Source organism: Dendrobates tinctorius, unplaced genomic scaffold (genome assembly GCF_039654945.1).
Source record: "Dendrobates tinctorius isolate UK_male_01 unplaced genomic scaffold, ASM3965494v1 ptg000350l, whole genome shotgun sequence".
NCBI classification, from domain to species: Eukaryota; Metazoa; Chordata; class Amphibia; order Anura; family Dendrobatidae; genus Dendrobates; species Dendrobates tinctorius.
This window is the reverse complement of record NW_027362016.1, coordinates 3,256,256-3,281,145: the sequence shown is the minus strand read 5'-3', so window position 1 is coordinate 3,281,145 and position 24,890 is coordinate 3,256,256. Positions and strand designations below refer to the sequence as shown.

Below are 24,890 nucleotides of genomic sequence, written 5' to 3'. Positions count from 1 at the left end.
ATGCGGTGATGCACCACATTTCTTCAGAAACTACTGTTTGGCCACACAGCAGGGCTTTGAAAGGAAGAGCCCTATTTGGGTTTTGCAATGCAGATTTTGCAGGAATACCTTGCCGATGAAATTTGCAGAGTACCAAAACAGCAGAAAACCTCCCAAAGTGACCACATTTTAGAAATTATTTTGCACAATGAGTTAATCAACACCTGCAATTACTATTGTCAGCCTATAGGTGTTTTCACTCTGAACCATCCAGCATTGCAAGTATGCCAGTTTAGTGCCCAGCTTTTGCTTGCAGAGACAAGCAACCCATACATTTTTAAGTGGGCTCTACTCACTGGAGCAATGTCAAATATGTAGATGCTTTGTCTCACCATTAAAGTAGAAACCTCCTATATTTCAAATTAAAGATGACGGACCTGTGTGGAGCTTGTGTTTTTTGCCTTTTTGACTTTGTCCACAGCATATTTTTTAAGGACATTTGTCTCAGTAATGCCTCAGTGTTTCAAAGTCAAACAAGCTGACTATAATCATTCAGCTAGTGTCTGATAAGTGCTGTCTGTTTCAGCTATCAGGTTACCTTTTAATCCTCTTACAGCTAAGTCAATCTGAAATAAAACAAAATAGAGGAAAAATTACTAAAAAACATTCATGTGTTCAAAAGGAAAAAGTTACCGTTTTTCAAATTTTTAACATTTTGTTTTCTGTAGTTAAGATTTTTAGGCCTTTTGATCATGATCAGTCCATGTGCTTTGTTTAATATCTCCTTAAAATGTAAACGGTGAAGAAAAAGCATTTTGCCGAAACCCGGGATTGGACCAGGGACCTTTAGATCTTCAGTCTAACGCTCTCCCAACTGAGCTATTTCGGCCATATCTATACATTTTCTGGGGGGTTTGACACTCTGCAAATGTCAAGTGTCACACCTGGAGGGATATATTATAATTTTTCATTTGACTGTTTTTTGAAGCATGATTTCTATTTGAAACGCCTTCCATTTTGCTGTACATATTTAATAACATTCATTAACTATTTGTGAATGAGTAGAAAAAGACAGCAATTTTGCCATTGAATTTTTACATTTTCAGTTTGTCTCCATGCACCAGTATAATTCTGACCCTGTGCTTCTAGAATAGGTCATGGTCGCACATTAAACACAATTTGCATGCATAATGTTACATCAAGTTTTATTTTTTATGAGATGCAAACAATTGGAGCAAAAAAGAGACAAAAATTTAGAGAAAATATTTTATTGATTGTTAAAAGTGAGACCATTTGTCCCAAAATGTGCTGAAACATGTCAGAAGGACATGGGCATTTCACATTTTTTAAACTATGATTACCTACTTGTTAAGTTTTTGTTAATTAAGTATCGTTATGGTCTATTGATGTATGAGGTGAAAACTATGAAAGTAGACTTACCAGCAAATCCGTTTCTAGATATATTTCATGACAGCACTGTAGAAGGTTGATTCCCTACCCTAATAGGGACAGAGAACACAAAGAGGTGAAATAGTCCCTCCTCATTGACTGTCCAAAGGATTTTTCTAGTGCCAAAAGAACAACAGACATATGCACAAAAAAACCTGTTTGATGTTCCTAGAGTTCTTTTTTGAGAGGACAAATTCAGATTCACTCCAAAGACTCTCAGGAAATTTTTCAAAACCACATTACTAAGTTTTGTTTGACCTCATCTAATCAATAAATGAAGATAAAGTTTCTTGAAATTAAATGTTGATGTCAGAAGTGGGATTTAAACCCACGCCTCCAGGGAAGACTGCGACCTGAACACAGCGCCTTAGACCGCTCGGCCATCCTGACTTCGCTATGCAATTGGAACTTAACTCCTTCCATGCTAGTCAGCAGAAATGTTACCATCCCTTGTGATTAAAAACTTGTCACACCACCCCAAAAAAGTCAATAAATAACATTTTTTATATGCGTACTTTTCGTCTGCATTAATTTTTAAACCTCCATTTATTTTGTTTGGATATTAGAAATGTTAGATTTCTCACAAATGCAGTGATGCACCACATTTCTTCAGAAACTACTGTTTGGCCACACAGCAGGGCTTTGAAAGGAAGAGCCCTATTTGGGTTTTGCAATGCAGATTTTGCAGGAATACCTTGCAGATGAAATTTGCAGAGTACCAAAACAGCAGAAAACCTCCAAAAGTGACCACATTTTAGAAATTATTTTGCACAATGAGTTAATCAACACCTGCAATTACTATTGTCAGCCTATAGGTGTTTTCACTCTGAACCATCCAGCATTGCAAGTATGCCAGTTTAGTGCCCAGCTTTTGCTTGCAGAGACAAGCAACCCATACATTTTTAAGTGGGCTCTACTCACTGGAGCAATGTCAAATATGTAGATGCTTTGTCTCACCATTAAAGTAGAAACCTCCTATATTTCAAATTAAAGATGACGGACCTGTGTGGAGCTTGTGTTTTTTGCCTTTTTGACTTTGTCCACAGCATATTTTTTAAGGACATTTGTCTCAGTAATGCCTCAGTGTTTCAAAGTCAAACAAGCTGACTATAATCATTCAGCTAGTGTCTGATAAGTGCTGTCTGTTTCAGCTATCAGGTTACCTTTTAATCCTCTTACAGCTAAGTCAATCTGAAATAAAACAAAATAGAGGAAAAATTACTAAAAAACATTCATGTGTTCAAAAGGAAAAAGTTACCGTTTTTCCAATTTTTAACATTTTGTTTTCTGTAGATGGTTAAGATTTTTAGGCCTTTTGATCATGATCAGTCCATGTGCTTTGTTTAATATCTCCTTAAAATGTAAACGGTGAAGAAAAAGCATTTTGCCGAAACCCGGGATTGGACCAGGGACCTTTAGATCTTCAGTCTAACGCTCTCCCAACTGAGATATTTCGGCCATATCTATACATTTTCTGGGGGGTTTGACACTCTGCAAATGTCAAGTGTCACACCTGGAGGGATATATTATAATTTTTCATTTGACTGTTTTTTGAAGCATGATTTCTATTTGAAACGCCTTCCATTTTGCTGTACATATTTAATAACATTCATTAACTATTTGTGAATGAGTAGAAAAAGACAGCAATTTTGCCATTGAATTTTTACATTTTCAGTTTGTCTCCATGCACCAGTATAATTCTGACCCTGTGCTTCTAGAATAGGTCATGGTCGCACATTAAACACAATTTGCATGCATAATGTTACATCAAGTTTTATTTTTTATGAGATGCAAACAATTGGAGCAAAAAAGAGACAAAAATTTAGAGAAAATATTTTATTGATTGTTAAAAGTGAGACCATTTGTCCCAAAATGTGCTGAAACATGTCAGAAGGACATGGGCATTTCACATTTTTTAAACTATGATTACCTACTTGTTAAGTTTTTGTTAATTAAGTATCGTTATGGTCTATTGATGTATGAGGTGAAAACTATGAAAGTAGACTTACCAGCAAATCCGTTTCTAGATATATTTCATGACAGCACTGTAGAAGGTTGATTCCCTACCCTAATAGGGACAGAGAACACAAAGAGGTGAAATAGTCCCTCCTCATTGACTGTCCAAAGGATTTTTCTAGTGCCAAAAGAACAACAGACATATGCACAAAAAAACCTGTTTGATGTTCCTAGAGTTCTTTTTTGAGAGGACAAATTCAGATTCACTCCAAAGACTCTCAGGAAATTTTTCAAAACCACATTACTAAGTTTTGTTTGACCTCATCTAATCAATAAATGAAGATAAAGTTTCTTGAAATTAAATGTTGATGTCAGAAGTGGGATTTAAACCCACGCCTCCAGGGAAGACTGCGACCTGAACACAGCGCCTTAGACCGCTCGGCCATCCTGACTTCGCTATGCAATTGGAACTTAACTCCTTCCATGCTAGTCAGCAGAAATGTTACCATCCCTTGTGATTAAAAACTTGTCACACCACCCCAAAAAAGTCAATAAATAACATTTTTTATATGCGTACTTTTCGTCTGCATTAATTTTTAAACCTCCATTTATTTTGTTTGGATATTAGAAATGTTAGATTTCTCACAAATGCAGTGATGCACCACATTTCTTCAGAAACTACTGTTTGGCCACACAGCAGGGCTTTGAAAGGAAGAGCCCTATTTGGGTTTTGCAATGCAGATTTTGCAGGAATACCTTGCAGATGAAATTTGCAGAGTACCAAAACAGCAGAAAACCTCCAAAAGTGACCACATTTTAGAAATTATTTTGCACAATGAGTTAATCAACACCTGCAATTACTATTGTCAGCCTATAGGTGTTTTCACTCTGAACCATCCAGCATTGCAAGTATGCCAGTTTAGTGCCCAGCTTTTGCTTGCAGAGACAAGCAACCCATACATTTTTAAGTGGGCTCTACTCACTGGAGCAATGTCAAATATGTAGATGCTTTGTCTCACCATTAAAGTAGAAACCTCCTATATTTCAAATTAAAGATGACGGACCTGTGTGGAGCTTGTGTTTTTTGCCTTTTTGACTTTGTCCACAGCATATTTTTTAAGGACATTTGTCTCAGTAATGCCTCAGTGTTTCAAAGTCAAACAAGCTGACTATAATCATTCAGCTAGTGTCTGATAAGTGCTGTCTGTTTCAGCTATCAGGTTACCTTTTAATCCTCTTACAGCTAAGTCAATCTGAAATAAAACAAAATAGAGGAAAAATTACTAAAAAACATTCATGTGTTCAAAAGGAAAAAGTTACCGTTTCTCAAATTTTTAACATTTTGTTTTCTGTAGATAGTTAAGATTTTTAGGCCTTTTGATCATGATCAGTCCATGTGCTTTGTTTAATATCTCCTTAAAATGTAAACGGTGAAGAAAAAGCATTTTGCCGAAACCCGGGATTGGACCAGGGACCTTTAGATCTTCAGTCTAACGCTCTCCCAACTGAGCTATTTCGGCCATATCTATACATTTTCTGGGGGGGTTGACACTCTGCAAATGTCAAGTGTCACACCTGGAGGGATATATTATAATTTTTCATTTGACTGTTTTTTGAAGCATGATTTCTATTTGAAACGCCTTCCATTTTGCTGTACATATTTAATAACATTCATTAACTATTTGTGAATGAGTAGAAAAAGACAGCAATTTTGCCATTGAATTTTTACATTTTCAGTTTGTCTCCATGCACCAGTATAATTCTGACCCTGTGCTTCTAGAATAGGTCATGGTCGCACATAAAACACAATTTGCATGCATAATGTTACATCAAGTTTTATTTTTTATGAGATGCAAACAATTGGAGCAAAAAAGAGACAAAAATTTAGAGAAAATATTTTATTGATTGTTAAAAGTGAGACCATTTGTCCCAAAATGTGCTGAAACATGTCAGAAGGACATGGGCATTTCACATTTTTTAAACTATGATTACCTACTTGTTAAGTTTTTGTTAATTAAGTATCGTTATGGTCTATTGATGTATGAGGTGAAAACTATGAAAGTAGACTTACCAGCAAATCCGTTTCTAGATATATTTCATGACAGCACTGTAGAAGGTTGATTCCCTACCCTAATAGGGACAGAGAACACAAAGAGGTGAAATAGTCCCTCCTCATTGACTGTCCAAAGGATTTTTCTAGTGCCAAAAGAACAACAGACATATGCACAAAAAAACCTGTTTGATGTTCCTAGAGTTCTTTTTTGAGAGGACAAATTCAGATTCACTCCAAAGACTCTCAGGGAATTTTTCAAAACCACATTACTAAGTTTTGTTTGACCTCATCTAATCAATAAAAGAAGATAAAGTTTCTTGAAATTAAATGTTGATGTCAGAAGTGGGATTTGAACCCTCGCCTCCAGGGAAGACTGCGACCTGAACGCAGCGCCTTAGACCGCTCGGCCATCCTGACTTCGATATGCAATAGGAACTTAACTCCTTCCATGCTAGTCAGCAGAAATGTTACCATCCCTTGTGATTAAAAACTTGTCACACCACCCCAAAAAAGTCAATAAATAACATTTTTTATATGCGTACTTTTCGTCTGCATTAATTTTTAAACCTCCATTTATTTTGTTTGGATATTAGAAATGTTAGATTTCTCACAAATGCGGTGATGCACCACATTTCTTCAGAAACTACTGTTTGGCCACACAGCAGGGCTTTGAAAGGAAGAGCCCTATTTGGGTTTTGCAATGCAGATTTTGCAGGAATACCTTGCAGATGAAATTTGCAGAGTACCAAAACAGCAGAAAACCTCCCAAAGTGACCACATTTTAGAAATTATTTTGCACAATGAGTTAATCAACACCTGCAATTACTATTGTCAGCCTATAGGTGTTTTCACTCTGAACCATCCAGCATTGCAAGTATGCCAGTTTAGTGCCCAGCTTTTGCTTGCAGAGACAAGCAACCCATACATTTTTAAGTGGGCTCTACTCACTGGAGCAATGTCAAATATGTAGATGCTTTGTCTCACCATTAAAGTAGAAACCTCCTATATTTCAAATTAAAGATGACGGACCTGTGTGGAGCTTGTGTTTTTTGCCTTTTTGACTTTGTCCACAGCATATTTTTTAAGGACATTTGTCTCAGTAATGCCTCAGTGTTTCAAAGTCAAACAAGCTGACTATAATCATTCAGCTAGTGTCTGATAAGTGCTGTCTGTTTCAGCTATCAGGTTACCTTTTAATCCTCTTACAGCTAAGTCAATCTGAAATAAAACAAAATAGAGGAAAAATTACTAAAAAACATTCATGTGTTCAAAAGGAAAAAGTTACCGTTTCTCAAATTTGTAACATTTTGTTTTCTGTAGATAGTTAAGATTTTTAGGCCTTTTGATCATGATCAGTCCATGTGCTTTGTTTAATATCTCCTTAAAATGTAAACGGTGAAGAAAAAGCATTTTGCCGAAACCCGGGATTGGACCAGGGACCTTTAGATCTTCAGTCTAACGCTCTCCCAACTGAGCTATTTCGGCCATATCTATACATTTTCTGGGGGGGTTGACACTCTGCAAATGTCAAGTGTCACACCTGGAGGGATATATTATAATTTTTCATTTGACTGTTTTTTGAAGCATGATTTCTATTTGAAACGCCTTCCATTTTGCTGTACATATTTAATAACATTCATTAACTATTTGTGAATGAGTAGAAAAAGACAGCAATTTTGCCATTGAATTTTTACATTTTCAGTTTGTCTCCATGCACCAGTATAATTCTGACCCTGTGCTTCTAGAATAGGTCATGGTCGCACATAAAACACAATTTGCATGCATAATGTTACATCAAGTTTTATTTTTTATGAGATGCAAACAATTGGAGCAAAAAAGAGACAAAAATTTAGAGAAAATATTTTATTGATTGTTAAAAGTGAGACCATTTGTCCCAAAATGTGCTGAAACATGTCAGAAGGACATGGGCATTTCACATTTTTTAAACTATGATTACCTACTTGTTAAGTTTTTGTTAATTAAGTATCGTTATGGTCTATTGATGTATGAGGTGAAAACTATGAAAGTAGACTTACCAGCAAATCCGTTTCTAGATATATTTCATGACAGCACTTTAGAAGGTTGATTCCCTACCCTAATAGGGACAGAGAACACAAAGAGGTGAAATAGTCCCTCCTCATTGACTGTCCAAAGGATTTTTCTAGTGCCAAAAGAACAACAGACATATGCACTAAAAAACCTGTTTGATGTTCCTAGAGTTCTTTTTTGAGAGGACAAATTCAGATTCACTCCAAAGACTCTCAGGAAATTTTTCAAAACCACATTACTAAGTTTTGTTTGACCTCATCTAATCAATAAATTAAGATAAAGTTTCTTGAAATTAAATGTTGATGTCAGAAGTGGGATTTGAACCCACGCCTCCAGGGAAGACTGCGAACTGAACGCAGCGCCTTAGACCGCTCGGCCATCCTGACTTCGATATGCAATTGGAACTTAACTCCTTCCATGCTAGTCAGCAGAAATGTTACCATCCCTTGTGATTAAAAACTTGTCACACCACCCCAAAAAAGTCAATAAATAACATTTTTTATATGCGTACTTTTCGTCTGCATTAATTTTTAAACCTCCATTTATTTTGTTTGGATATTAGAAATGTTAGATTTCTCACAAATGCGGTGATGCACCACATTTCTTCAGAAACTACTGTTTGGCCACACAGCAGGGCTTTGAAAGGAAGAGCCCTATTTGGGTTTTGCAATGCAGATTTTGCAGGAATACCTTGCAGATGAAATTTGCAGAGTACCAAAACAGCAGAAAACCTCCCAAAGTGACCACATTTTAGAAATTATTTTGCACAATGAGTTAATCAACACCTGCAATTACTATTGTCAGCCTATAGGTGTTTTCACTCTGAACCATCCAGCATTGCAAGTATGCCAGTTTAGTGCCCAGCTTTTGCTTGCAGAGACAAGCAACCCATACATTTTTAAGTGGGCTCTACTCACTGGAGCAATGTCAAATATGTAGATGCTTTGTCTCACCATTAAAGTAGAAACCTCCTATATTTCAAATTAAAGATGACGGACCTGTGTGGAGCTTGTGTTTTTTGCCTTTTTGACTTTGTCCACAGCATATTTTTTAAGGACATTTGTCTCAGTAATGCCTCAGTGTTTCAAAGTCAAACAAGCTGACTATAATCATTCAGCTAGTGTCTGATAAGTGCTGTCTGTTTCAGCTATCAGGTTACCTTTTAATCCTCTTACAGCTAAGTCAATCTGAAATAAAACAAAATAGAGGAAAAATTACTAAAAAACATTCATGTGTTCAAAAGGAAAAAGTTACTGTTTCTCAAATTTTTAACATTTTGTTTTCTGTAGATAGTTAAAATTTTTAGGCCTTTTGATCATGATCAGTCCATGTGCTTTGTTTAATATCTCCTTAAAATGTAAACGGTGAAGAAAAAGCATTTTGCCGAAACCCGGGATTGGACCAGGGACCTTTAGATCTTCAGTCTAACGCTCTCCCAACTGAGCTATTTCGGCCATATCTATACATTTTCTGGGGGGTTTGACACTCTGCAAATGTCAAGTGTCACACCTGGAGGGATATATTATAATTTTTCATTTGACTGTTTTTTGAAGCATGATTTCTATTTGAAACGCCTTCCATTTTGCTGTACATATTTATTAACATTCATTAACTATTTGTGAATGAGTAGAAAAAGACAGCAATTTTGCCATTGAATTTTTACATTTTCAGTTTGTCTCCATGCACCAGTATAATTCTGACCCTGTGCTTCTAGAATAGGTCATGGTCGCACATAAAACACAATTTGCATGCATAATGTTACATCAAGTTTTATTTTTTATGAGATGCAAACAATTGGAGCAAAAAAGAGACAAAAATTTAGAGAAAATATTTTATTGATTGTTAAAAGTGAGACCATTTGTCCCAAAATGTGCTGAAACATGTCAGAAGGACATGGGCATTTCACATTTTTTAAACTATGATTACCTACTTGTAAAGTTTTTGTTAATTAAGTATCGTTATGGTCTATTGATGTATGAGGTGAAAACTATGAAAGTAGACTTACCAGCAAATCCGTTTCTAGATATATTTCATGACAGCACTGTAGAAGGTTGATTCCCTACCCTAATAGGGACAGAGAACACAAAGAGGAGAAATAGTCCCTCCTCATTGACTGTCCAAAGGATTTTTCTAGTGCCAAAAGAACAACAGACATATGCACAAAAAAACCTGTTTGATGTTCCTAGAGTTCTTTTTTGAGAGGACAAATTCAGATTCACTCCAAAGACTCTCAGGAAATTTTTCAAAACCACATTACTAAGTTTTGTTTGACCTCATCTAATCAATAAATGAAGATAAAGTTTCTTGAAATTAAATGTTGATGTCAGAAGTGGGATTTGAACCCACGCCTCCAGGGAAGACTGCGACCTGAACGCAGCGCCTTAGACCACTCAGCCATCCTGACTTCGATATGCAATTGGAACTTAACTCCTTCCATGCTAGTCAGCAGAAATGTTACCATCCCTTGTGATTAAAAACTTGTCACACCACCCCAAAAAAGTCAATAAATAACATTTTTTATATGCGTACTTTTCGTCTGCATTAATTTTTAAACCTCCATTTATTTTGTTTGGATATTAGAAATGTTAGATTTCTCACAAATGCGGTGATGCACCACATTTCTTCAGAAACTACTGTTTGGCCACACAGCAGGGCTTTGAAAGGAAGAGCCCTATTTGGGTTTTGCAATGCAGATTTTGCAGGAATACCTTGCAGATGAAATTTGCAGAGTACCAAAACAGCAGAAAACCTCCCAAAGTGACCACATTTTAGAAATTATTTTGCACAATGAGTTAATCAACACCTGCAATTACTATTGTCAGCCTATAGGTGTTTTCACTCTGAACCATCCAGCATTGCAAGTATGCCAGTTTAGTGCCCAGCTTTTGCTTGCAGAGACAAGCAACCCTTACATTTTTAAGTGGGCTCTACTCACTGGAGCAATGTCAAATATGTAGATGCTTTGTCTCACCATTAAAGTAGAAACCTCCTATATTTCAAATTAAAGATGACGGACCTGTGTGGAGCTTGTGTTTTTTGCCTTTTTGACTTTGTCCACAGCATATTTTTTAAGGACATTTGTCTCAGTAATGCCTCAGTGTTTCAAAGTCAAACAAGCTGACTATAATCATTCAGCTAGTGTCTGATAAGTGCTGTCTGTTTCAGCTATCAGGTTACCTTTTAATCCTCTTACAGCTAAGTCAATCTGAAATAAAACAAAATAGAGGAAAAATTACTAAAAAACATTCATGTGTTCAAAAGGAAAAAGTTACCGTTTCTCAAATTTTTAACATTTTGTTTTCTGTAGATAGATAAGATTTTTAGGCCTTTTGATCATGATCAGTCCATGTGCTTTGTTTAATATCTCCTTAAAATGTAAACGGTGAAGAAAAAGCATTTTGCCGAAACCCGGGATTGGACCAGGGACCTTTAGATCTTCAGTCTAACGCTCTCCCAACTGAGCTATTTCAGCCATATCTATACATTTTCTGGGGGGTTTGACACTCTGCAAATGTCAAGTGTCACACCTGGAGGGATATATTATAATTTTTCATTTGACTGTTTTTTGAAGCATGATTTCTATTTGAAACGCCTTCCATTTTGCTGTACATATTTAATAACATTCATTAACTATTTGTGAATGAGTAGAAAAAGACAGCAATTTTGCCATTGAATTTTTACATTTTCAGTTTGTCTCCATGCACCAGTATAATTCTGACCCTGTGCTTCTAGAATAGGTCATGGTCGCACATAAAACACAATTTGCATGCATAATGTTACATCAAGTTTTATTTTTTATGAGATGCAAACAATTGGAGCAAAAAAGAGACAAAAATTTAGAGAAAATATTTTATTGATTGTTAAAAGTGAGACCATTTGTCCCAAAATGTGCTGAAACATGTCAGAAGGACATGGGCATTTCACATTTTTTAAACTATGATTACCTACTTGTTAAGTTTTTGTTAATTAAGTATCGTTATGGTCTATTGATGTATGAGGTGAAAACTATGAAAGTAGACTTACCAGCAAATCCGTTTCTAGATATATTTCATGACAGCACTGTAGAAGGTTGATTCCCTACCCTAATAGGGACAGAGAACACAAAGAGGTGAAATAGTCCCTCCTCATTGACTGTCCAAAGGATTTTTCTAGTGCCAAAAGAACAACAGACATATGCACAAAAAAACCTGTTTGATGTTCCTAGAGTTCTTTTTTGAGAGGACAAATTCAGATTCACTCCAAAGACTCTCAGGAAATTTTTCAAAACCACATTACTAAGTTTTGTTTGACCTCATCTAATTAATAAATGAAGATAAAGTTTCTTGAAATTAAATGTTGATGTCAGAAGTGGGATTTGAACCCACGCCTCCAGGGAAGACTGCGACCTGAACGCAGCGCCTTAGACCACTCAGCCATCCTGACTTCGATATGCAATTGGAACTTAACTCCTTCCATGCTAGTCAGCAGAAATGTTACCATCCCTTGTGATTAAAAACTTGTCACACCACCCCAAAAAAGTCAATAAATAACATTTTTTATATGCGTACTTTTCGTCTGCATTAATTTTTAAACCTCCATTTATTTTGTTTGGATATTAGAAATGTTAGATTTCTCACAAATGCCGTGATGCACCACATTTCTTCAGAAACTACTGTTTGACCACACAGCAGGGCTTTGAAAGGAAGAGCCCTATTTGGGTTTTGCAATGCAGATTTTGCAGGAATACCTTGCAGATGAAATTTGCAGAGTACCAAAACAGCAGAAAACCTCCCAAAGTGACCACATTTTAGAAATTATTTTGCACAATGAGTTAATCAACACCTGCAATTACTATTGTCAGCCTATAGGTGTTTTCACTCTGAACCATCCAGCATTGCAAGTATGCCAGTTTAGTGCCCAGCTTTTGCTTGCAGAGACAAGCAACCCATACATTTTTAAGTGGGCTCTACTCACTGGAGCAATGTCAAATATGTAGATGCTTTGTCTCACCATTAAAGTAGAAACCTCCTATATTTCAAATTAAAGATGATGGACCTGTGTGGAGCTTGTGTTTTTTGCCTTTTTGACTTTGTCCACAGCATATTTTTTAAGGACATTTGTCTCAGTAATGCCTCAGTGTTTCAAAGTCAAACAAGCTGACTATAATCATTCAGCTAGTGTCTGATAAGTGCTGTCTTTTTCAGCTATCAGGTTACCTTTTAATCCTCTTACAGCTAAGTCAATCTGAAATAAAACAAAATAGAGGAAAAATTACTAAAAAACATTCATGTGTTCAAAAGGAAAAAGTTACCGTTTCTCAAATTTTTAACATTTTGTTTTCTGTAGATAGTTAAGATTTTTAGGCCTTTTGATCATGATCAGTCCATGTGCTTTGTTTAATAACTCCTTAAAATGTAAACGGTGAAGAAAAAGCATTTTGCCGAAACCCGGGACCTTTAGATCTTCAGTCTAACGCTCTCCCAACTGAGCTATTTCGGCCATATCTATACATTTTCTGGGGGGTTTGACACTCTGCAAATGTCAAGTGTCACACCTGGAGGGATATATTATAATTTTTCATTTGACTGTTTTTTGAAGCATGATTTCTATTTGAAACGCCTTCCATTTTGCTGTACATATTTAATAACATTCATTAACTATTTGTGAATGAGTAGAAAAAGACAGCAATTTTGCCATTGAATTTTTACATTTTCAGTTTGTCTCCATGCACCAGTATAATTCTGACCCTGTGCTTCTAGAATAGGTCATGGTCGCACATAAAACACAATTTGCATGCATAATGTTACATCAAGTTTTATTTTTTATGAGATGCAAACAATTGGAGCAAAAAAGAGACAAAAATTTAGAGAAAATATTTTATTGATTGTTAAAAGTGAGACCATTTGTCCCAAAATGTGCTGAAACATGTCAGAAGGACATGGGCATTTCACATTTTTTAAACTATGATTACCTACTTGTTAAGTTTTTGTTAATTAAGTATCGTTATGGTCTATTGATGTATGAGGTGAAAACTATGAAAGTAGACTTACCAGCAAATCCGTTTCTAGATATATTTCATGACAGCACTTTAGAAGGTTGATTCCCTACCCTAATAGGGACAGAGAACACAAAGAGGTGAAATAGTCCCTCCTCATTGACTGTCCAAAGGCTTTTTCTAGTGCCAAAAGAACAACAGACATATGCACAAAAAAACCTGTTTGATGTTCCTAGAGTTCTTTTTTGAGAGGACAAATTCAGATTCACTCCAAAGACTCTCAGGAAATTTTTCAAAACCACATTACTAAGTTTTGTTTGACCTCATCTAATCAATAAATGAAGATAAAGTTTCTTGAAATTAAATGTTGATGTCAGAAGTGGGATTTGAACCCACGCCTCCAGGGAAGACTGCGAACTGAACGCAGCGCCTTAGACCGCTCGGCCAACCTGACTTCGATATGCAATTGGAACTTAACTCCTTCCATGCTAGTCAGCAGAAATGTTACCATCCCTTGTGATTAAAAACTTGTCACACCACCCCAAAAAAGTCAATAAATAACATTTTTTATATGCGTACTTTTCGTCTGCATTAATTTTTAAACCTCCATTTATTTTGTTTGGATATTAGAAATGTTAGATTTCTCACAAATGCGGTGATGCACCACATTTCTTCAGAAACTACTGTTTGGCCACACAGCAGGGCTTTGAAAGGAAGAGCCCTATTTGGGTTTTGCAATGCAGATTTTGCAGGAATACCTTGCAGATGAAATTTGCAGAGTACCAAAACAGCAGAAAACCTCCCAAAGTGACCACATTTTAGAAATTATTTTGCACAATGAGTTAATCAACACCTGCAATTACTATTGTCAGCCTATAGGTGTTTTCACTCTGAACCATCCAGCATTGCAAGTACGCCAGTTTAGTGCCCAGCTTTTGCTTGCAGAGACAAGCAACCCATACATTTTTAAGTGGGCTCTACTCACTGGAGCAATGTCAAATATGTAGATGCTTTGTCTCACCATTAAAGTAGAAACCTCCTATATTTCAAATTAAAGATGACGGACCTGTGTGGAGCTTGTGTTTTTTGCCTTTTTGACTTTGTCCACAGCATATTTTTTAAGGACATTTGTCTCAGTAATGCCTCAGTGTTTCAAAGTCAAACAAGCTGACTATAATCATTCAGCTAGTGTCTGATAAGTGCTGTCTGTTTCAGCTATCAGGTTACCTTTTAATCCTCTTACAGCTAAGTCAATCTGAAATAAAACAAAATAGAGGAAAAATTACTAAAAAACATTCATGTGTTCAAAAGGAAAAAGTTACCGTTTCTCAAATTTTTAACATTTTGTTTTCTGTAGATAGTTAAGATTTTTAGGCCTTTTGATCATGATCAGTCCATGTGCTTTGTTTAATATCTCCTTAAAATGTAAACGGTGAAGAAAAAGCATTTTGCCGAAACCCGGGATTGGACCAGGGACCTTTAGATCTTCAGTCTAACGCTCTCCCAACTGAGCTATTTCGGCCATATCTATACATTTTCTGGGGGGTTTGACACTCTGCAAATGTCAAGTGTCACACCTGGAGGGATATATTATAATTTTTCATTTGACTGTTTTTGAAGCATGATTTCTATTTGAAACGCCTTCCATTTTGCTGTACATATTTAATAACATTCATTAACTATTTGTGAATGAGTAGAAAAAGACAGCAATTTTGCCATTGAATTTTTACATTTTCAGTTTGTCTCCATGCACCAGTATAATTCTGACCCTGTGCTTCTAGAATAGGTCATGGTCGCACATAAAACACAATTTGCATGCATAATGTTACATCAAGTTTTATTTTTTATGAGATGCAAACAATTGGAGCAAAAAAGAGACAAAAATTTAGAGAAAATATTTTATTGATTGTTAAAAGTGAGACCATTTGTCCCAAAATGTGCTGAAACATGTCAGAATGACATGGGCATTTCACATTTTTTAAACTATGATTACCTACTTGTTAAGTTTTTGTTTATTAAGTATCGTTATGGTCTATTGATGTATGAGGTGAAAACTATGAAAGTAGACTTACCAGCAAATCCGTTTCTAGATATATTTCATGACAGCACTGTAGAAGGTTGATTCCCTACCCTAATAGGGACAGAGAACACAAAGAGGTGAAATAGTCCCTCCTCATTGACTGTCCAAAGGATTTTTCTAGTGCCAAAAGAACAACAGACATATGCACAAAAAATCTGTTTGATGTTCCTAGAGTTCTTTTTTGAGAGGACAAATTCAGATTCACTCCAAAGACTCTCAGGAAATTTTTCAAAACCACATTACTAAGTTTTGTTTGACCTCATCTAATCAATAAATGAAGATAAAGTTTCTTGAAATTAAATGTCAGAAGTGGGATTTGAACCCACGCCTCGAGGGGAGACTGCGACCTGAACGCAGCACCTTAGACCGCTCGGTATTAGACCGCTCGCCTTAGACCGCTTGCCTTAGACCGCTTCGATATGCAATTGGAACTTTACTCCTTCCATGCTAGTCAGCAGAAATGTTACCATTCCTTGTGATTAAAAACTTGTCACACCACCCCAAAAAAGTCAATAAATAACATTTTTTATATGCGTACTTTTCGTCTGCATTAATTTTTAAACCTCCATTTATTTTGTTTGGATATTAGAAATGTTAGATTTCTCACAAATGCGGTGATGCACCACATTTCTTCAGAAACTACTGTTTGGCCACACAGCAGGGCTTTGAAAGGAAGAGCCCTATTTGGGTTTTGCAATGCAGATTTTGCAGGAATACCTTGCAGATGAAATTTGCAGAGTACCAAAACAGCAGAAAACCTCCCAAAGTGACCACATTTTAGAAATTATTTTGCACAATGAGTTAATCAACACCTGCAATTACTATTGTCAGCCTATAGGTGTTTTCACTCTGAACCATCCAGCATTGCAAGTGATGATTCTGTCACACTAAGGTGCGACCCGTCTTAATTGTCTGTGGCCGAATTGTAGCTTTGGCACAAGGTATACGTATACTCGAGGAAAGAATACACAAGACAAGAGGGTATCGTGTCAGTATGATTCTTCTCTGTCTTTAATCAAACGTGTACAGCTTTTATAACAGAATTTGAGCTACATCATCAGTTACATCATGGACATATTTCCAGTTACTATTTGCTTTTCTCAGGTCGCTACACAATCATTATGTACACTTCTGGGTTACCGTTTACTGCTCCCACATTGCTAAACAATACTTATATACACAAGTATTGTTTTCTAGCTTGGCTTACCCTGGTCCACCCAGTTTATTCAATATTTGGTGAAGCTTAGGTGAATGATACCATACAGAAACAACTCTAAGAAAATATAAGAAAATATAAGAAAATCAGAAGTATCTTAAAGCAACATGATCCCAATATCCAGCAAAGCGTCCATATAGTGATACAGTTTTGATTCTTGTATATATTCATGTGCCATATATTCTTCCCTTAACAGTCCCTCCTTTGGAGATATGCAAAATCAAAATCCTAATCTCGTCGAACCTATCGATCTGTCCTCCCAGCCTACCTATCTCAACATTGCTGGAACCTAACTAACTAATCTTCACCGTATATACGAGACGACCCATCTCTAGTAGATGGACCCCCTCCTAACGGACTTTGCACAGGAGGAAGTCAGATCCTGGACTTTCCCTCATTGGCTTGCTTCAAGCAGGCATATTCCGGAGGTGGTGCTTGCATGTTTTCATTGGGACATCTTTCATACAGGGGATCTTCAAAATCGGCATGCATGGTCATCACTGTGGTTTCCATAGTTTTCATCATCATTTTCTTAAGGCATGGCACTATGCAGCATAGAATTAAAGAAAATATGATCAAAGGACATAAAATAACTTTTGCAAACTTAATGGGTCAATAATTGCCTTCATGGCATCCCCAGTGTATTTTATAAACCGTTGTTGATTATTGTATAAATAGTTTATCCGCTTTGCATTCTTATTTGCGGGGATGGTGGGTTTAAACACAACTATTGTCTCGTTCTCGACTTTGAATTTGTCAGGTGCTCCCTGTGTGCCCCCACTGGTATCTATGCTTCTTAGCCAAAATTTACCTTTTGTGTCACCATTTTCCCTCCCAAGTTTAGTACTTGAGCCTAGTACATATAACCCTTGCTCATACTCTGAAGGGTTGTCAATAGTAAGGTACAGAACTATGCATCCCTCCTTGGGGCAGTGAGTGGCAGTGACAGGGAGTATTGAATCTGGAAGGCCACTCTGACCCTTAAAATGGGCTTTGGACAGGGTCATGCGACTTAATAGGCTTATTCCCCATTTGTCCCTTCGCTGTAGGGCCTGGGCTGGTTGATGTCTCCAGTCACTTTCACCAGTGTGCCACCCAACAAGAGACTAATCCTCCCAGTTTGAACCTTCCCCTATTTCAGCAGTAGTGACACAGATGAATTGTGTATTAAACCTGATATGAAACTGTGCCATGGGGCCTGGACATTCTTATTGTGAGACAGTAGTCAAATTGATATGTTACTCTTGGGGTGGAGACATTATACCAGAAAGTCAGTATGCCCTTCTCATGAGTGACTACCCCTTGGTGATTGACTACCCCTTGAGCTAGGAGAAGGATAAGTGCCAGATGGATGAAGAGTGGCAGCCGCTACTGGACTCTGGATCCGGCATCTCCTTGCAGTGGGAAGCGAGGACCCATGGACTGCTGCGATAGTTGACAGGACTTGGAACAGGCTGTCATCTCTAGGTTCAAGGGTACGTCTGTTGAACCTCTTGGTGATGAGGACTCAGTCACCGGGCAGGATCTGGTGGGCTCCTATGTCCTCAGGATCTGGGATGGATGAAAAGACTCGAAAATGCATTTTAGTCACATGTTTTTAAACTTAGTCTACATATAGGCAATTATACTTGTGCGTGTATGTGACCCAAGGGAAAGACTAAACTCTTATGCTATGACCCCTGTTTCCTGTATAGCATCAAGTATGTAAAGTTTTGTTCGAGGCCTTAAATTTTCCTTGTTCATCCTTAGGTGTATTTCATCCTGTATAACTTCATCTTAGGTCCATTTCTTCTTTTCTTCCTTGGATACTTGTTTCTGGAGTGTTATTCCTTTTCCTCTGTTTCCGTGTCAACCGGTATTACTGCTGCTTCTTTTGCTGTTACTTCAGCTAGCCTGTTGCCCACTGCTTCCCTTGAAGTGTCTCCAGTGTGTGTGCTTTTACTTTTACCACCGCAACTCTTCCTGGCATCAACAAGGACTCCATTAATTCTTGCATGGCTTTGTGGTGTCTGACCGGCGTTCCGTTAGCCGTGATGAAGTCTCTTTCTCTCCAGATTGATCTTGATAGCTTCATGTTGAGTGGACCTCTCGTATGCTTCTGTCAAGGCCTGCAGTCCTTTTGGATATAGGCAGTGGTTTTGCTGGCAGCAAGTTACTTCTGTGGCTACTGCTATACCAGTGTGCGAACGGCCTTCTTGGTCTGCATACCTTGGTCTATCCACAATGAGCATCAGGTCAGGATCTTCCAGGTGTTCTCTTGCCTCATGACAGCAAGACAATCGCGTTCAGCCATTTCAGAGTCGACTACCTCTTCCACTAATGTGTCAGAGATGTGGTTTTCATCCTCCATCTTCCTCCCCCCTTTGGCAGAGGTAGAAGAGTAGCTGAATTATGGACAGCACATCTGGAGATGGTGACGTCCGGGAGCAGAGTAGGGCATTGCAGACAGGTGCTTTGGGCCAGGATCTTCAACTGGTGACCCATAAAAATATCAGAAGCTTTGTCCAGCACAGGTGGGTTGCAAACACGGTTCTCATGCAAGTTGGGACTCCACGAGCCACTTGGTCAAGTCTTGGAGAGTAGAAGCCAGGAGGGCATTGTCTTCCTCCGTGAAGCTGTGTTAGGACTCCATTTACATGGTCAGGCTTCTTCATGACAAACAGACAAAACAGTTCGGTATAGCCTGGCAGTCCTAGAGCTGTGAAAATGTGATTGCAATTTAGTATATAAAACACACTGATTACCTTCTTGGAAAGTCTTGAAATAATTATAAAAAGGTTGCATGTGTAGAAGAGCAGTATTGGCTTGGCTGTCTTCAGTCAGGGGAAGAGGTCATCCATATATATTGTAAAACGAAGTGGCTGTGGGATGTATCCTCTTCCAGGGCTCCAGGACCGTGGTCATGGCTCGGGTGAACATAGAGAGGCTATACTGTGCCCCTTGAGGCATCATAATCCAAATATATTGCTGGCCCTCATGTGAAAACAAACAGGTACTGGCTTGCAGCATGTAGAAATAAACTGAAGAAAGCATTGGCCAGGTCAATCACCGTAAACCATAGAAAAATAAATAGAATTGATAAAAAAAAACATAGTGTGTGGATTTGGTACCATAGATGTGTTCAGTACTATAACTTCATTGACAGCACATAAGTCATGTATTATCCATAACTTCATAGAAATAATTGCAAATTATGAAATGGAGGGTGAAATAGGATGAATATTGCAATTTCCTTGGCAGCAGGGCTACTGGCTTCGGCCCCACCTTTACAAACTGGATTTTCAGCCTGCCAATATTGAGTCTGGGATCAGTGCCATTAGTTCAACGCCCACATGATCTACAGATGTGTCCTGTAAAAAAAAAAAAAAAAAAAAAAGACTACATACTTCTTCAGCAAGTAGATCAATGTCCCTGATCAATCTTCTGATTGCATCGGGACCCACCAGGAATTTGAGAGGAGTATCCTCAACCTCTGTCTGGGTGAGAGATGTTGTTTCTCTACTGTATTTTTGTGGGGGGGGCGAGCTGTTTACTAGGGTATCTGTCTCCTGGCATTTCCAGGAGTCCTTGCATGTAGTAGATTGTGTATAAAAGTATGAGCTTTGAGGCTTAAAAGATGATGATGATAATTATGTCCCCTCACCATATAACGATAAATACTGTAGATTATCAGTCTGAGCTATTTATTTCCTGTCTCCTCCGGTTCTGTTTACTTATATACCTCCATGTCATATTCATCTTTTTCTTCATTATTCTTTTCATAAATTACATTAATTAATAAAACTATAATGGATGCTGGACAGGATGTAGCACAAGACGTGCCGTCTATATAAATAGTTGGAAAGAAGGTACGGCTCTTTGGGTTGGTCATCTGACAGTCAGAACAAGTCTCACGATATTCTGCATTCTGCGTTTGACAGCTGGCACACGTCCAGTCATCGGGAATGTATATAGATGTATAAATGAATGTAATGCAGATATTGCAACTGACATCTTCCTGTGTAAATATTTGTTTTGCACAAAATTCAGCAATCTTGTTATATTCCTCTCCTCATGCCTTTTTTCCTAACTTCCTCTGCCATCTTATAAAATGCTTCAGGGTCCTGTAACACCTCATAATACCTGAGGCTGGGACGCTGCTCTCCACTCATTAACACATTCTTCTATCCCTTCTTATCTAATGCTCCTCCCCTCGTGATCAGAGGGTTTCTTAACGTACATTTTCTTTCTCACTCCACTATGGGTCATATCTGTCTTATAGATATTGACTGACTGCTCCCACCCATTCTATCATCTGAATTCTGAGTATATCTGAAAAACATATGTATGTGGGCGTCTTGAAACAAATTCTCACGGGGTTATGAACAGTTGGATATGTGACTGTAAAAGCTGTATGTACTCCTTATGTCCGAGTAAAGGGGTCTTCAGTGAACATAGTGATGTCTAGCTATCTTGAACACAGTAATATAGGGAATTAACCAACAACTAACACCAGAGTATTTCACAAATCTTGTGTATCCAGAAACTGCGTAGTATTAAAATTTCTGTTTCCTCAAAACTTTCGCTCTAAAACCTTTCAAAGAAAACCATCTCATAGAGAAATGTAGTGACATTAGTAAAACAATAACTAAAAAGTAACAATAGACCTCGGATCTCACAGAGATATCTGTACAAATCAAGCAATTACCATTCAAGTAATTCTCTTTCTACCTGAACCAACTAACCTTATAATTATAGTATGCAGAACAAAACCAGTTTATCCAATTCTCTAATTTCACAACATATATATGTATACACACATAGAATGCATTCAAAAATTTTAACCACATGCTAGTACGCCTCCTGCAAATTATACACACTACAAAAGACAAAAGACAATGAATTTAAAACTGGTACTGACATCAAATACTGCGAATCCTTGACACCAAAACAATTCGCAATTTACCTATCCATATGCCAGCCTGATTTGTAGAGGTGAAAAATCTACACCTGGGCAAACCATACTTTTCAGGGAGAGAGCAATCACTCAGTCACATCAACACGGTAATTGAAATTACCCTTCCACCCATATAACTTATGAACCTATGCTGCAGCTAAAACACCATCATCTTAGCCAGATGATGTCCGGTGGGAAACCCGCAAGAAGTTACCAACCACTTAGAGGTTGGAAAATCACTGAGAGTAATCAAGCCCCTACTCCCACTTGCCCACTGGGAGAGACACAGTTCAGACTTCTGCGATCATCGGTCAAGCCGAGAGCAGGACCGGAACCAGAGTGACAGAGAATTTGCTCAGTACGTCTCCCTATCTATATTTTTTTCCTTTTCAGGCTGGCTGAGGTAACAATCACGTATGCAAACAACCAAAACAGCAAAGCAGAGAGGCAAAGCAGATAAGGCAGACAATTAAACTTTTAGATTACCGTAATTATAAATATGCTTGAAGGGTTACTGTGTGTATACTATAAAACAACTTATTACATTTTATATTTTATATCCTCCGGACTGAATACAGATAATGTAGCGTGATTATTAAACACTTTGCATTCAGGAAATGCAGCTGAAATAGCAGTCTAACCAGTATGGCAGTATATTCAATATGAGAGCTGCGGACAGGCGTGTCACAACAATGCATCAATACTTCAAACATAAAAAAAAACTATTATGAATGTATTCCTTATCCCTTTCACTGTTCTTTTGTTACCAAGGCAACTAGGGCTGGGCTTTTTGTCACTTTAGGTATAGTAAATAGTGGTAATCACTTCTAGATAGGTGGTTGATATTTCAGCAGAGGGGGAAAAATTAGTAATCACCTCTTTCCTTAAAAATGTATATACCGTGTCATTCACGTCACCGGGCCCAGTTTATACCGTGGGCGTATGGCCGGACGTGAGCACCTATATGTATATATCTGATATATATATATAACTTCTTCGACCGTCTAAGGTCGGAACCAGGGTGATAACTCAGTGGAAACAGCCCCTTTGCACTCTGCTCTGTATGCTTCTAGTAGCCCTAGTGCAGTATGAAATAGTTTTTATCAGATACTAGATGGATTCTAGATACACCCTCCGAATTGGTTAGACCGGATAATACACACAGACAATTAAGGAATTATATACCTGACCGGGTCCGTAGGCTCAGGACTTTCAAACGTGGTCAGTTTAAGGGTTCAGAGAAGACAGCCAACTATCTCCTCCCAGCCGGACGTGAATACAGAAGGTTAGGTAAGATGATATATTTTCTCACCAGGTCTCGAGCTGCAGTCTCGTCCCGCTGGAAAGACGTCCGTCCTGGGGGGAGATTTTGTTGCGGCTGTGATCATCTGGTATCGTCCTTCGATATGCAATTGGAACTTAACTCCTTCCATGCTAGTCAGCAGAAATGTTACCATTCCTTGTGATTAAAAACTTTTCACACCACCCCAAAAAAGTCAATAAATAACATTTTTTATATGCGTACTTTTCGTCTGCATTAATTTTTAAACCTCCATTTATTTTGTTTGGATATTAGAAATGTTAGATTTCTCACAAATGCGGTGATGCACCACATTTCTTCAGAAACTACTGTTTGGCCACACAGCAGGGCTTTGAAAGGAAGAGCCCTATTTGGGTTTTGCAATGCAGATTTTGCAGGAATACCTTGCAGATGAAATTTGCAGAGTACCAAAACAGCAGAAAACCTCCCAAAGTGATCACATTTTAGAAATTATTTTGCACAATGAGTTAATCAACACCTGCAATTACTATTGTCAGCCTATAGGTGTTTTCACTCTGAACCATCCAGCATTGCAAGTATGCCAGTTTAGTGCCCAGCTTTTGCTTGCAGAGACAAGCAACCCATACATTTTTAAGTGGGCTCTACTCACTGGAGCAATGTCAAATATGTAGATGCTTTGTCTCACCATTAAAGTAGAAACCTCCTATACTTCAAATTAAAGATGACGGACCTGTGTTCAGCTTGTGTTTTTTGCCTTTTTGACTTTGTCCACAGCATATTTTTTAAGGACATTTGTCTCAGTAATGCCTCAGTGTTTCAAAGTCAAACAAGCTGACTATAATCATTCAGCTAGTGTCTGATAAGTGCTGTCTGTTTTAGCTATCAGGTTACCTTTTAATCCTCTTACAGCTAAGTCAATCTGAAATAAAACAAAATAGAGGAAAAATTACTAAAAAACATTCATGTGTTCAAAAGGAAAAAGTTACCGTTTCTCAAATTTTTAACATTTTGTTTTCTGTAGATAGTTAAGATTTTTAGGCCTTTTGATCATGATCAGTCCATGTGCTTTGTTTAATATCTCCTTAAAATGTAAACGGTGAAGAAAAAGCATTTTGCCGAAACCCGGGATTGGACCAGGGACCTTTAGATCTTCAGTCTAACGCTCTCCCAAATGAGCTATTTCGGCCATATCTATACATTTTCTGGGGGGTTTGACACTCTGCAAATGTCAAGTGTCACACCTGGAGGGATATATTATAATTTTTCATTTGACTGTTTTTTGAAGCATGATTTCTATTTGAAACGCCTTCCATTTTGCTGTACATATTTAATAACATTCATTAACTATTTGTGAATGAGTAGAAAAAGACAGCAATTTTGCCATTGAATTTTTACATTTTCAGTTTGTCTCCATGCACCAGTATAATTCTGACCCTGTGCTTCTAGAATAGGTCATGGTCGCACATAAAACACAATTTGCATGCATAATGTTACATTAAGTTTTATTTTTTATGAGATGCAAACAATTGGAGCAAAAAAGAGACAAAAATTTAGAGAAAATATTTTATTGATTGTTAAAAGTGAGACCATTTGTCCCAAAATGTGCTGAAACATGTCAGAATGACATGGGCATTTCACATTTTTTAAACTATGATTACCTACTTGTTAAGTTTTTGTTTATTAAGTATCGTTATGGTCTATTGATGTATGAGGTGAAAACTATGAAAGTAGACTTACCAGCAAATCCGTTTCTAGATATATTTCATGACAGCACTGTAGAAGGTTGATTCCCTACCCTAATAGGGACAGAGAACACAAAGAGGTGAAATAGTCCCTCCTCATTGACTGTCCAAAGGATTTTTCTAGTGCCAAAAGAACAACAGACATATGCACAAAAAATCTGTTTGATGTTCCTA

At 37.5% G+C, this 24,890-nt stretch overlaps 10 non-coding genes across 10 annotated transcripts; all 10 read right to left on the bottom strand.

The window, feature by feature from the left end:
- Positions 1-795: 795 nt before the first annotated feature.
- Positions 796-868, bottom strand: TRNAF-GAA (transfer RNA phenylalanine (anticodon GAA)). Its single transcript has one exon. It is a non-coding gene; the product is annotated as a tRNA-Phe (tRNA).
- Positions 869-1,735: 867 nt separating this feature from the next.
- Positions 1,736-1,818, bottom strand: TRNAL-CAG (transfer RNA leucine (anticodon CAG)). The gene has a single exon. It is a non-coding gene; the product is annotated as a tRNA-Leu (tRNA).
- Positions 1,819-3,753: 1,935 nt separating this feature from the next.
- Positions 3,754-3,836, bottom strand: TRNAL-CAG (transfer RNA leucine (anticodon CAG)). Its single transcript has one exon. It is a non-coding gene; the product is annotated as a tRNA-Leu (tRNA).
- A 995-nt stretch (positions 3,837-4,831) lies between these two features.
- Positions 4,832-4,904, bottom strand: TRNAF-GAA (transfer RNA phenylalanine (anticodon GAA)). Its single transcript has one exon. It is a non-coding gene; the product is annotated as a tRNA-Phe (tRNA).
- A 1,945-nt stretch (positions 4,905-6,849) lies between these two features.
- TRNAF-GAA (transfer RNA phenylalanine (anticodon GAA)) lies at positions 6,850-6,922 on the bottom strand. Its single transcript has one exon. It is a non-coding gene; the product is annotated as a tRNA-Phe (tRNA).
- An 867-nt stretch (positions 6,923-7,789) lies between these two features.
- On the bottom strand, positions 7,790-7,872 carry TRNAL-CAG (transfer RNA leucine (anticodon CAG)). Its single transcript has one exon. It is a non-coding gene; the product is annotated as a tRNA-Leu (tRNA).
- A 995-nt stretch (positions 7,873-8,867) lies between these two features.
- Positions 8,868-8,940, bottom strand: TRNAF-GAA (transfer RNA phenylalanine (anticodon GAA)). Its single transcript has one exon. It is a non-coding gene; the product is annotated as a tRNA-Phe (tRNA).
- Positions 8,941-9,807: 867 nt separating this feature from the next.
- TRNAL-CAG (transfer RNA leucine (anticodon CAG)) lies at positions 9,808-9,890 on the bottom strand. The gene has a single exon. It is a non-coding gene; the product is annotated as a tRNA-Leu (tRNA).
- Positions 9,891-11,825: 1,935 nt separating this feature from the next.
- TRNAL-CAG (transfer RNA leucine (anticodon CAG)) lies at positions 11,826-11,908 on the bottom strand. Its single transcript has one exon. It is a non-coding gene; the product is annotated as a tRNA-Leu (tRNA).
- A 3,001-nt stretch (positions 11,909-14,909) lies between these two features.
- TRNAF-GAA (transfer RNA phenylalanine (anticodon GAA)) lies at positions 14,910-14,982 on the bottom strand. Its single transcript has one exon. It is a non-coding gene; the product is annotated as a tRNA-Phe (tRNA).
- Between the last annotated feature and the right edge of the window lie 9,908 nt (positions 14,983-24,890).